At 43.4% G+C, this 12,067-nt stretch overlaps 1 protein-coding gene across 1 annotated transcript in view; it reads right to left on the bottom strand.

Annotated features, from left to right (window-relative positions):
- Positions 1–12,067, bottom strand: part of LOC124613517 (hemicentin-2-like) — a 1,448,717-nt gene that overhangs the window by 217,402 nt on the left and 1,219,248 nt on the right. The gene's annotated exons all lie outside the window — the stretch shown is intronic.

A 12,067-nucleotide genomic window follows, 5' to 3' on the forward strand; every position in this document is an offset into this window, starting at 1 on the left:
GGTAACGAGTACATGCAATGGGATCGCTGCCGTTGCACTAATACGGTGCTCGACATTGGAGATAAGATTTCGCCAGCGACACAGCTAATAACATACCGAAATTATCTCGCACGGTTCCGCGCGCCGCGAGCGCATTACTCCAGCTTGCTGCGTGACTAGGTCCTCATTACGTCTGGGCCAGTTGCCGACGTGTAATGAGGCGGGCTGCAAAACCAAGTCACGCTCCACTACACAGTGGCGTGTGCACCGGGCCGGGAATGACGAATGCATTTGCAGGCGCAGCTACAGTCTGTGTACTCGAACGGTGCAAGCTCTCGATGGCATCCGCTAGGCGGCGCCTCACGTGCAGTGAGTTAGGGGTGTTAGAGCAGATACTTTTATTGATGTCTGACGGCAGTATACTGAACAACATTACATTAGTATTAATTTCTTTTGGAGACTAATAATTATTGAAGCTATTACGAGCATGTTTGTAGATTGGTTAATTTCTCCAAGTGCAGAAGGCACAAGTAAGTCATTAATGTTTGCTTTCTCCCGGTAGCAGGTCAGATATTGAAGTGCTGACACATAGACACAAAATGGAAAGTCTGTACTGACAGGCGTAGTCCACTTTGTCGATCTGTTACGACAGTGCAGAGAACAACAGGTAGTAAAGTATGTGATGTGGCTGCAAGAAGACTGTTAGACAAAGAGAAGAAACAACTACCACACTGAAATGTGTACATTTTACAGTATCAACGCCCACATCTAAATCTGTAAGTGACATAAAAGCAGGTTTGTCTTTCTTTATATTCCAGATAAGGCGTAGGGTCAGTAAGGCCATGCATATTCCGTTTCTATGGAACACACAATGGTCTTCCCCAAATACGGCTTACACTAGTTTTTCTGGTCCTCTGTACATAATTCATGGAAATATTTTGCAGCCATGACTTATTAAACTGATGACTCGCTAATATTCGTAGCTTCACGCACCTGCACCTTATTTGAATTGGAATTAATATATTCTTGCCCAAGTCTGAGAATATTTCGGCTGTCTGAAGTATATCGCGTATATGGTGGAATAGTTTTACCAACGCTGGCTCTCCAAAGCGTCTCAGCGAGACAAGCACATAACATGAATAAGATTAACTCACAGTTCTGATCAATGTTAAACAAAAATTGAGAAGCTGTATTTGAGAGTAACGTAAGAAATTGTAAATAACTAACTGGAGAAGCTGAAGAAAGAAAATACTCTTATATTTGTATTTGATAATACAATAAATGTTATGTTCAGAGCTGCTGTTCAGTGCAAGTGGGACCGTCAACTAGATCAAACAGAAAAAATTTGATGATGAAAATTTCTCTCTCCCCCTATCTCTTTTTCCTTTCTTTTTAACGGATGGTGGTCCTACTCTCGGTTGAATAGGTTAAATAATCTTTTCTTCACGTTTACGGTCACAAATTTTTTGTCATCGGACTACCGGTTTCGGTCTATAATGACCATCTTCAGATCTGTTTTATAAAAACATGTTCTAATCTACTGCAGCCATAGTGGGTTAAGCTCAGTGGCCTCCTTGGTGCTGCTGGAGAGGAGTAGGCTAAGTGTTGGCATATGGTTTCACTCTCTTCCTTCTCTGCTCATCACTACATAGCAATACACTACACAGGCATCCATTATTATTACCATCACTCCACAGCTAAGTAACATAAGCATGCGTGAAGAATGCTTCTATGAGCAACGAAATTCCTGGTTACATCTGGACGTGTATGTCTCCGATACTCCATGATATTTCAGTCTAATAAGGATATAGAGAACAGTTTTTAGCAGAAAATCATATAAACCTCTCGCAAAGGAAGAAAAGAATGCGGTTACCAGCGAAGAAAATCCCCGCCCCGGCCGTGAATGGAACGCACGAGCCCGGGACCTAGACACAGCGACGCTATCCACTACAACACAAGATGTGGGTGAATATACACTATTGTTTTGGTAGTTCAGTCTTGAAAAGGGCGCCTTCTGACCACTGAGACGAGTCTGGCAATATAATCGATTGAAGTACGCTGTACTATACACAACAGTTAAGAATTGCGCGTTATGAGCTGCGGTAAATCCATATCCGTAATAGAGGAAAATGTAGATAAAGAAACTACTACAGCCCATCTCGACAGATGCCACCATTCACCGTTTAGGAATACAGAAGATGTGGTTTGTACATCATAAGACTGTTAATTGCCAACCATAGATCATAAGAGGTGTAAGTAATGATGAAGAGGCGATAATAGATGCGCTGCAAATTTATAAGTAAAAGACGACGTGATGGCACTCTTGTGCCTATTCTTGCAGCTGGACGCACTACTGTCGCCCCTCTCTGCTGTTGTGTAAAGTCTAGCAGCAACAATTGTTTGTGTGCTCACAGTGTCAATGTTGATTCATGTCTTGCCACAACAAGCTCATTTGAGGAGTTACATGACGTGCCTGAACGCTCCTGCACGACAGCGGGATCGATATGATTGTCTTTTTGACCACTAGTAGCGTGGTGCTGTCTAGATTGTGCATGTCATGGAGTATACCTCTCCTGAACTCGTAGATTTCATATGCGCAGCCGCGCGGGGTAGCCGCGAGGTCTGAGGCGTCTTGTCACGGTCCGCGCGGCTCGCCCCGTCGGAGGTCCGACTTCTCCATCAGGTATGGGTGTGTGTGTCGTCCTTAGCATAAGTTAGTTTAAGTTAGATTAAGTAGTGTCTAGGCTTAGAGACCGATGACCTCAGCAGTTTTGTCCCATAAGACCTGACCACAAATTTCCAATTTCCATATGCGCATGGCGGTCGTGTGAGCGGCAGTAGTCTGGAAGGATAAAACGCAGGGTCGATAGGCCACGATAATAGAGCCAGCTAGTTCAGAAACTTGCTGGTAGATGTTTCTTCTTCTCAAATGCGTCATACTCTATTCTCTTCCGTTGTGTAGTAAATGTAGATGGATTTTCTTCTGTCTTTATTGTGATATTGTGCTAAAATTCTCATCATTGACATATCCACACATGTAATACACTCCATCCCATTTTGTCTCCTTCATGGTGTTGCATTTTTAAAGTCGAGCAGTGTGCAAGTATAGTCGAAAGTAAGTTGTGCAGAATCTGTGAAGGCTACAATGTACTTGCCGTATTAAAATACACTCTAAGACAAAAGGAAAAAAAGAAAACGAACAAAAAACTATTTACCATGAAAAATTAACCGAAGGGGACAGAAGTCGGTAGATATTATTTAAATGTAGAGACAAACAAGTTGGTTGGTTGGTTGGTTTGGGGAAGGAGACCAGACAGCGTGGTCATCGGTCTCATCGGATTAGGGAAGGATTGGGAAGGAAGTCGGCCGTGCCCTTTCAGAGGAACCATCCCGGCATTTGCCTGGAGTGATTTAGGGAAATCACGGAAAACCTAAATCAGGATGGCCGGACGCGGGATTGAACCGTCGTCCTCCCGAATGCGAGTCCAGTGTCTAACCACTGCGCCACCCCGCTCGGTGACAAACAAGTGATTACAGTTTCATGAAAAATGGGATGATTTATTCAAGATAAAGAGCTTCACAAATTGTGCAACTTATTAACACGTTGGTCCACCTGTGGCCCATATGCAAGCAGTTATTCGGCTTGGCACCGAGTGTTAGCGTTGATGGATTTCCTCCTGAGGGACGTCATGCCAAACTCTTTCCAGTTGGTGCTTAAATCGTCAAACTCCAGAGCAGGTTGGAGGGTGCGGCCCATAATGCTGAAAATGTTCCCAACTGGGGAAAGATCCGACGGTCTTGCTGGCCAAGATAGGGTGTGGCAAGCACAAAGACAGGCCATGTGTAGGCGGGCATTATATTGCTGAAATGTCAGCCCAGGATGGTTTGCCACGAAGAGCAGTAAAATGGGACGTAGAATACCGCAGACGTACCGCTGTGCTATACAATCAAAGGAGTCCTGCTATGAAATGAAATGTCACCTCAGAGTACTACAGTTTGTCAGACCACATGGGAGGCAACAGTCAGTTGGTATCCCATCACTTGTTCTGGCCGTCTCCAGCCACGTCTTAGGTCTGAGGTTTCATCGACTGGTGTAGTGTTATCTTAATTATGATGTGTCCCGCTTCGAATTGAGTCCCGATGAGAAGCAATATAGGCAGAGCCCTTCAACCATGTCAGGTTCAAATGGTTCAAATGGCTCTGAGCACTATGGGACTTAACTGCTGAGGTCATTAGTCCCCTATAAGTTAGAACTACTGAAACCTAACTAACCTAAGGACATCACACACATCCATGCCCGAGGCAGGATTCGAACCTGCGACAGTAGCGGTCACGCGGCTCCAGACTGTAGCGCCTAGAACCGTGCGGCCACTCCGGCCGGCAACCATGTCAGGGTTTTCACAATCTAATGGTTCAAATGGTTCAAATGGCTCTGAGCACTATGGGACTTAACATCTGAGGTCATCAGTCCCCTAGAACTTAGAACTACGTAAACCTAACTAACCTAAGGACATCACACACATCCACGCCCGAGGCAGGATTCGAACCTGCGACCGTAGCGGTCGCGCGGTTCCAGACTGAAGCGCCTAGAACCGCTCGGCCACACTGGCCGGCTCACAATCTAATGCATCAATTGGAAAAAAATTGGCACAGTTTCCTTAGGAGGACATCCAACAACTGTATCAATGAATGCCAAGCCGAATAACTGCTTGCTTAAGGACCAGAGGTGCACCAACGTGTTACTGACTTGCTTAATTTTTGAAACGATTTCTCTTGAATAAATCATCCAATCGTTCTGAAATCGTCGTCATTAATTTGTCCGTACATATATGACACGTCTACCGATTTCCGTCCCATTCGGACAATTCCTCCGTGGTTGGACTTTTTTATTGTCTTAGAGTATATATAGACGACGACAAAGGAAGTTATAGGGGTACAGCTGATGCAGAAATTGGTGTATTACAGGTAATTTGCAAAGAAAGATGTTTGTCGACGTATTACGAGAACTGTACCTGAGGATGTAATGCTATGATTTACATTCTGCAAATTAGTGACAAGAAATGAGTAGTTACCTAGGTTCCGAAACCGGTACCAGATGCAAACCATCTCAGCAGTGTCATAGAGAGCCTATTTCGTTGCGGCTGTGCGCTTTCATGTTGACCGTCTTCTACGTCCCCCAGCGCACAGCGCCAATTCGGGGCAACTGCCGGCTTTGCGGAGCGTTGCGTGTTTACAGACGGGATCGCGGCAGATTCCGGCACGCCGAAGTGGACTCCCTCCGAAGGGCAGTCAGCAGTTTGAATGGCCTTTCGTTTGCAATATCGGCCCTGTCGGGGCAGCGACGTCCCGAGAGAATGTCAAGTCTTTCCGCGGCGGAACGGCCAGAACGCCGCCCACACAAGTCGGCGCCGGAAACATTCGGAGAGCTCTCCCATGCCGGCGGGACCTGCTTCCACTGCACTGATGGCTATCGCCCCTGCTGAAAAACCCGAATCTGTGTTTTATTCGCAGCGGGATTGCGCGGGTCCTTTTGGCTCGCGGACCTCTGATGAAAGCGCTGCAGCTTTTTTGCCTTCTTTTCTCTTAACCTTCCTCGTACCTAAAATACGGTTTTAAGAACCACTGTTCGTAATGCAAATACCGTGACACTCGCACTTGACGTTGATCAAAGGAATGTAGCGCAGCAGCTTGCGCTATTTCGTAATTGAATTCCCCGTCCACAGAACAGGTGCTCAAGGCGAGAGATGTACTCGGTCCCTCTCCTCCATTTCATTCACTACCTTTCTCCATTACCGGGGTGTTTGTTTCTCGGAATTGGAACATGCAACAGGTTTCTGCTTATACTGCTTCCGGCTTTGGCAGATAAACTCCGTGAGTAGTGAAATTCCGTTCGTAGGCTAAACACGATCCAGACAGTGCAGTATGAGCATCACGATTCCGAGGGACTTATATACTATGTGCTACTTTTCAAAGCTATTCATTAAATTATTTCATTTATTTAGTTACCCACTTCTATTACATGGCCTGTGGTTTACTATTCTGATGCATCTGAGCTCATTCCAAAACTCCTAAATGACTCCGCAACACTCGAAACTAATAATTTTTGATTTATTTTCATACCAATGTAGAATTTCAGTAGTAGGCAATATTCAAATAGTTAATGGTTGTTTGGTCTGTTATTCGCGTTGCATGTTAAGCATACCATTACCTTAACACTTTATGAGTACAGATTTTACGTGCAATTAATTCATTCCACAAACAGTACTGGTAAGGGAGGACGCACTAAAATCCTTACTAAGCTAGTATACGGAGTGTTCAGTTGAATAATTGCCTAAATGAAAATGAGGTGTTATTTCCATACGCTTCAATATCACAAAAGTATGCTTAAGCAACTACTTGCTGTCACATTCTATAATAATCACACGCAATACTACCACCAAACCTGGTATTTTTTCGCCACATAATTTCATGTAAACAAATGGTTTCGCTAAATCTATACATAACAGGTATCATATGTGCTCTTGCCTATAACGGGTGGCTTAGTTCGACAATCATATATGCACATGCCAACTTACAAACATCATTTATAACCATAAAATCTGAATTATATTTACGCAAGTATTTAGAGGGATGTACGCAGCTCGTGGTCTAGCGGTGGCGTTTCCGCTTCCCGCGCTCGGGGTCCCCGGTTCGATTCTCGGGTCAGGGATTTTCACCTGCCCCGAGATAACTGGGTGTTGTTCTGTCGTCTTCATCATCATCATCATCATCATCATCATCATCATGATCATTCAAACGTTACTCCTACTTTCAATATTCGAATGCTTCATTTTGAAATTTTCTATTCTACACCAACGGTCTTCGGCTGAATTTTAAATTCTAAATCTTGTCTCTTGCGTTTCTTTCTCTCCTGACTTCTCTTCTCCATTGACAATTACGAGAAGCCGTGTTATCCTCATCAGTTTTGATAGTTTTCCACAAAAATTCTGCAATGATAATTTTCTGTAATTTCGGCGTTGCAGTCGCCTCTGTACGTTCAAAATTCTTCCACTGTCTCAGTACTACAATTCTCTTTTCCACGTAAGATGTACAACTGGTACCACAAAGAAACTGTCCCATTCCAAAAAATTACTGCTCTTTTCCTCTAATTAAACTACACGTCCTTTCTGTCCATCTTTACATAACCACGTCCCAGCTTCAAGTAAATCTCATTCGTCGTTTTCAGGTTTTACAAAATTTCCGCTGATTACGTTTCTCGTATAGGGCAGAACTGTTACATACGGTCAGAGTTACTTAGAAATAAGAAGATGTTTACAGAATATATTGAATTTGTTTACATTTAAAAAAGAAATAAAAACTGAGTCATGCTGGCTCGTATCGATGCTTCGCGGCCTACTGGCGTAGCTACACCGTTCTGGCGCACCGCAAGATGACGCAACTGTGCGCCGATGCAAGTTTTGCATAGAGTGCAAGAACGGTCTGTTCGGAGGAGAGGTGGATAGGAAGAGGCGGCCGCTGGGATTTGAGGCTGGGCCTGTATTGAAATAGTGTGTTGCACTGTACGCGGGAACCGTTATGGCCGAACACTGATCTATGAGAAACCTAGAAAGCTCGGTGTCTGGAAAGGTTTTTTTTTTTGGTGTATTCAATTCAATGGGGGTTAGTGGATCAGGCCAACACATTCTTGGAGTTTTATGCTACATTAACTCGAATGCCGTGCGCCTCCTGAGAGACTATAGAGTTTCCTCGTGCATTTGGCTCATTTGGCGCGATCGCATGGTCGCCCATGCTGCGAGTTCTTTTGGAGCGCGCCACCTCTGATTTCCTCCTGCGTTGTATTTCTCTCCGGGATCTCATTAATGTTACTGTGACTGTAATTTTTTTCGGTACAGCATTATAGATTTCCATTTGTAATTATTCCCCTCTTAAAGTCTTTGTGACTCTAACCCAGTAATTTATAAAAATTGCTCTGCAAGTCGTGATCAGTCCCTTCATAGTGACCTACTATTGTTTTTGAGGTTATCATTCTGAGCTAAGAGTTTCGGGCCACATCGCTGTTGTTTAACATTCTCCCCTCCAGGGGTGCTAGTATCATACGAGTTTCTGCTCATTTGTGCTTAATCCTGGTTATTCATTTAATATTTTAATATGTATTGGATTTAGTTGTGTTTTTATACGTAGCCTGGCCAAGTCCTCAAGATGATACTGAGCCCATTAGTAAAGAGAAACTGATTAGTTGCAGCCGCGCGGGGTAGCAGCGCTGTCTGGGGCGTCTTGTCACGGTCCGCGCCGCTCCTCCGGTCAGAGATTCGAGTTCTCCCTCCGGCATGGGTGTGTATGTCCTCCTTAGCGTAAGTTAGATTAAGTTAGATTAAATAGTGTGTAAGCTTAGGGACCGATGACCTCAGAAGTTGGTCCCATAAGACCAAATTAGTTGCTCGACATTACCCTGTGTGATTCTAAGGTCTTGTTTGGCTTTTGTTATGTGAATGCATCCGTCTCGGGCCTTACGTTTATGTCTCCACACCAAAAAATTTTGGTGGTGCTATTTGACCTTTGTCACTATCCCTCAGGGCAAGAAATTGTAGCTATTAGGAACTGAATTAATGGTGCTGGAAATTGTATTTCAGCAATTACTGAATGGTTTCGTTTAATACATAATTTAATGGATATTTACTTAGTGGCTAGTAAGCTGAATCAGTATGTTTTTTTAAAGAAAAGGCATTTAATTACACTTAATTGCAGGGACTTAGGTGTCTACCTTGCGTTTCCTTTGGTGAAGGGCAACTGAGCCTGTATTAATGCTTATTTCCGACCTGCCTTGCTTTGGCGATTCCTTCGCTGCGCGGTTTCCTACCTGGCAGCGCTTCTCCGCTTGGTTGCGGGCCTTGTGTATTGCAGCGTGCATCTGCTCGGCGCGGAGCGACTCCGGCATGCTGTTTGTCGGGCAGCGTCAGGTCTGACAGCGTCACTTATCTCTGCAGGCACCTTTCAGGCCGCTTCGTCAGCTCCCTAATTTCAGTTTACCTTTTCTTCTGTAACCTTTAGCCGCCTCTTCCTCAGTGCCCCACGAACTGAGATTCTGTCTAGCCCCTTGATCGTTAGTGCCGGTGAGATTAAAGACTTACTGCCCTTGACTCAGACACTTGTTATTCCACTGTATTTTTACCACTCAGTTCATTCTCTTAGAAGGGACTTTTCTTAAAGGTTCTTGTTCTGAAATTGTATCGGTGCCCACTAATAAGTTTTAGTATTTTTAACTGTTCCGTTTTGTTTAATTCGCAAGTTATTCAGTACTGAATATTTGTCCAATACCTTTTAGTCAATTCTGTAGTTGCTCTAATTGTAGTTCGGCGCTACCTTAACTAAGAATTTCAAATATTTCGTAGTCCATTTTTTTAAAAAGGACAAGAAGAATTTCTATTTTGAAGTACAATATTTGAATTTGTAATGTCATTAACTGTTTTTCAGTTGTTCCAGTTCTTTGGATATAATTAGCCCTTTTTCAGTAGTGAGTTTTTAAAAAAATTTAAATTTGGAAATGATGAATGATGTCCTCTCTGGGCTTATCCCTCAACGAGGACATCCAGTTCTTGTCCTATTCCTCGGGATTTCAAAAACTATTAATATTCTACAAATCTGTAATTCACATTAAATATATTGTTTACCACTGAAAACAAGATTTGTTATTTTGTGGCGGAGAAGATCCATATCGCAATCCCGAGGTTAGAATGAAAATCCAGTATATATCATAAAGGCAAAGGTTTCTATGGGAGTGTTTGTTACTCCTTCACGCTGATACGGCTGGGCGGATTTGGAAGAAATTTGAAATGGAATTAGCTTATACCCTGAGCCAACACACAGAGTATTTTTAAAAGTGTGCTGTCCAAGACATTTACTGACTGTAAGCATACAACGCGAAATGTGGAACAATAATTGCTCTTGAAAGAAACCATTTGCTTTTTGACTTTTGAACAGTATCGAATTTGTAAAATGTATCTATTATTTAATATTTCCTACATAACATGATTCTATGTCATAAATAAAATGCTTATAAATCCTCAAAGTATTAAATCCATACTTCCATACAAGCCCGCTGAATTTTAACCACTGAGCGTCAGGCATCTCATAGATTTTGAGACGCTTGAAGACTCACGATGACGTTGTTATTTATAAGCTGTACGTCAGAGAGATATCGTACCTTTCGATGAAGAACGTGATAGACTTTTAGAGAGCCTGGATTTTATTATGGCATGCGAGTGTGTCCGATGGTAACAGGCACACATAAGAGGGCAGATGACGATGTTGCACGTACAAATATTACAAAATTTCCGCTGCACGAAACCTGAAATTGCTTATTTTCTTTCTTCTTCGCTGAAGCGTCTGTCGATACAGGGATGGCATGAGACGACGCTACTAAATACCATACAGAGTATCTGAGCTCATTATAGCTCTCGGAGGCGCCGTCCCACAATTTGGAGCTGAAGCACATACTGGCGAGTAGCCTAGATGCGCAAAGATTGTGAAGTGGCACCAGGTTACACATGGTGCTGACAATAACACCATGAATTCCTCATCCATCAAATCTGCCTTTCTAGTTCAGACGCTTGCAGTTCCCTTTGAAAGTGATCTTAGCAATCACTATAAATAAGAGTCAAGGACAAACGTTAAAAGTACCAAGCATTCATATGCTCAGACCATGTTTTTCGCACCAATAGCTCTAGTGTATTGAGAGCCAGAAATCTCTACATATAAGCACGGAACAAGTGTCGGACTGTTGTTCACAGATATGTGTTACAACAGATGTCTGGCTCTCCACACACACCAAGACAATTATGATTTTGTCCGTGCTAGACACGTCTCAAGCAGTCGTAGAATTATTTATTCTCTTTCCTGGACCGTTTAGTTGGTTCAAATGGCTCTGAGCACTATGGGACTTAACTTCTGAGGTCATCAGTCTACTAGAACTTAGAACTACTTTAACCTAACTAACCTAAGGACATCACACACACCCATTCCCGAGGCAGGATTCGAACCTGCGACCGTAGCGGTCACGCGGTTCCAGACTGCAGCGCCTAGAACCGTTCGGTCACCATGGCCGGCGGAGCGTTTAGTAATTTGCTACCCGATCGCGTAAAAAAATTTCCGTAAGTAAACGAATGAATAGTGAGCGACATCTGTTTTGTCAGCTGCTCCCATAGCCTAAAAATTTGGGGCTGTTTTTCGATGTCGCACAGTTTGCTGAGCCGCAAAAGCCTCGTCCTGCAGTACCGCCAACGTATACGCGTGTTCAGTGAGTGTCGGCATTACCGTTTCTTTAAAAATAACAGTTTAACCGAGGAAGCAACGTGGGGGGCAGCTAATAAACAGCTAAACGTATCATTAAATTCTACGACTGAGAAAATCGCTTAAGACACAAATTTGCAACCGTATCAAGACTTGGTGTCATTTAAGACACTCTTAGCAGTTGTGGGCTCGAATTCAATTAAATTCTTTAGTCTGATCTGAGTCAAAAGAAGATAAAAATGCGAAATTTCTCAGCTGGGGTTGGGCCGTACTCGAATCAACCTCGTTGGAAGAAATATAAGTTATGAAACAAAGAGAGAGAAAGAGCAACGGATCGTCAACACAGTGATACTTAACAGAAAGGCTGTCAGTTAACTCCCATCAACGACAATGTCACTGACAGAGAGTACGTCCTACAACTTCATGGCTTCTTTGTGTCTCTCGTTGCGGAGAAGCAGTTCAGCTGTACCGTGATAGCAGGGATCAACTACGATCTTGAGGAGGAACTGCCCAGGAATCGGTTGAAATATTCTAGGGAAGAGCTTAATATGTATGAATGGAAAGCGATTTTGTTCTCATTACTCCGGAATACGTGAGCAATATCTTATGACCTTCGCCTCCACCTCTCAAGACAGACAGAGAGAGGGTGATATCAAGAAAGAAAGGAGGTGAAAGAGATAAGCGGGGGGGGGGGGGGGAGATTTAAGACTACATTTTAATGTTTAATAACGTCATTCAGTAGGCCTCAAACTGTTTAGATCGGAGATAAAAGGTCGAAGCACATCTGGTGCTTCAGTTTTTT

The sequence above is a fragment of the Schistocerca americana genome, chromosome 4 (genome assembly GCF_021461395.2).
Source record: "Schistocerca americana isolate TAMUIC-IGC-003095 chromosome 4, iqSchAmer2.1, whole genome shotgun sequence".
Lineage (NCBI taxonomy): Eukaryota > Metazoa > Arthropoda > Insecta > Orthoptera > Acrididae > Schistocerca > Schistocerca americana.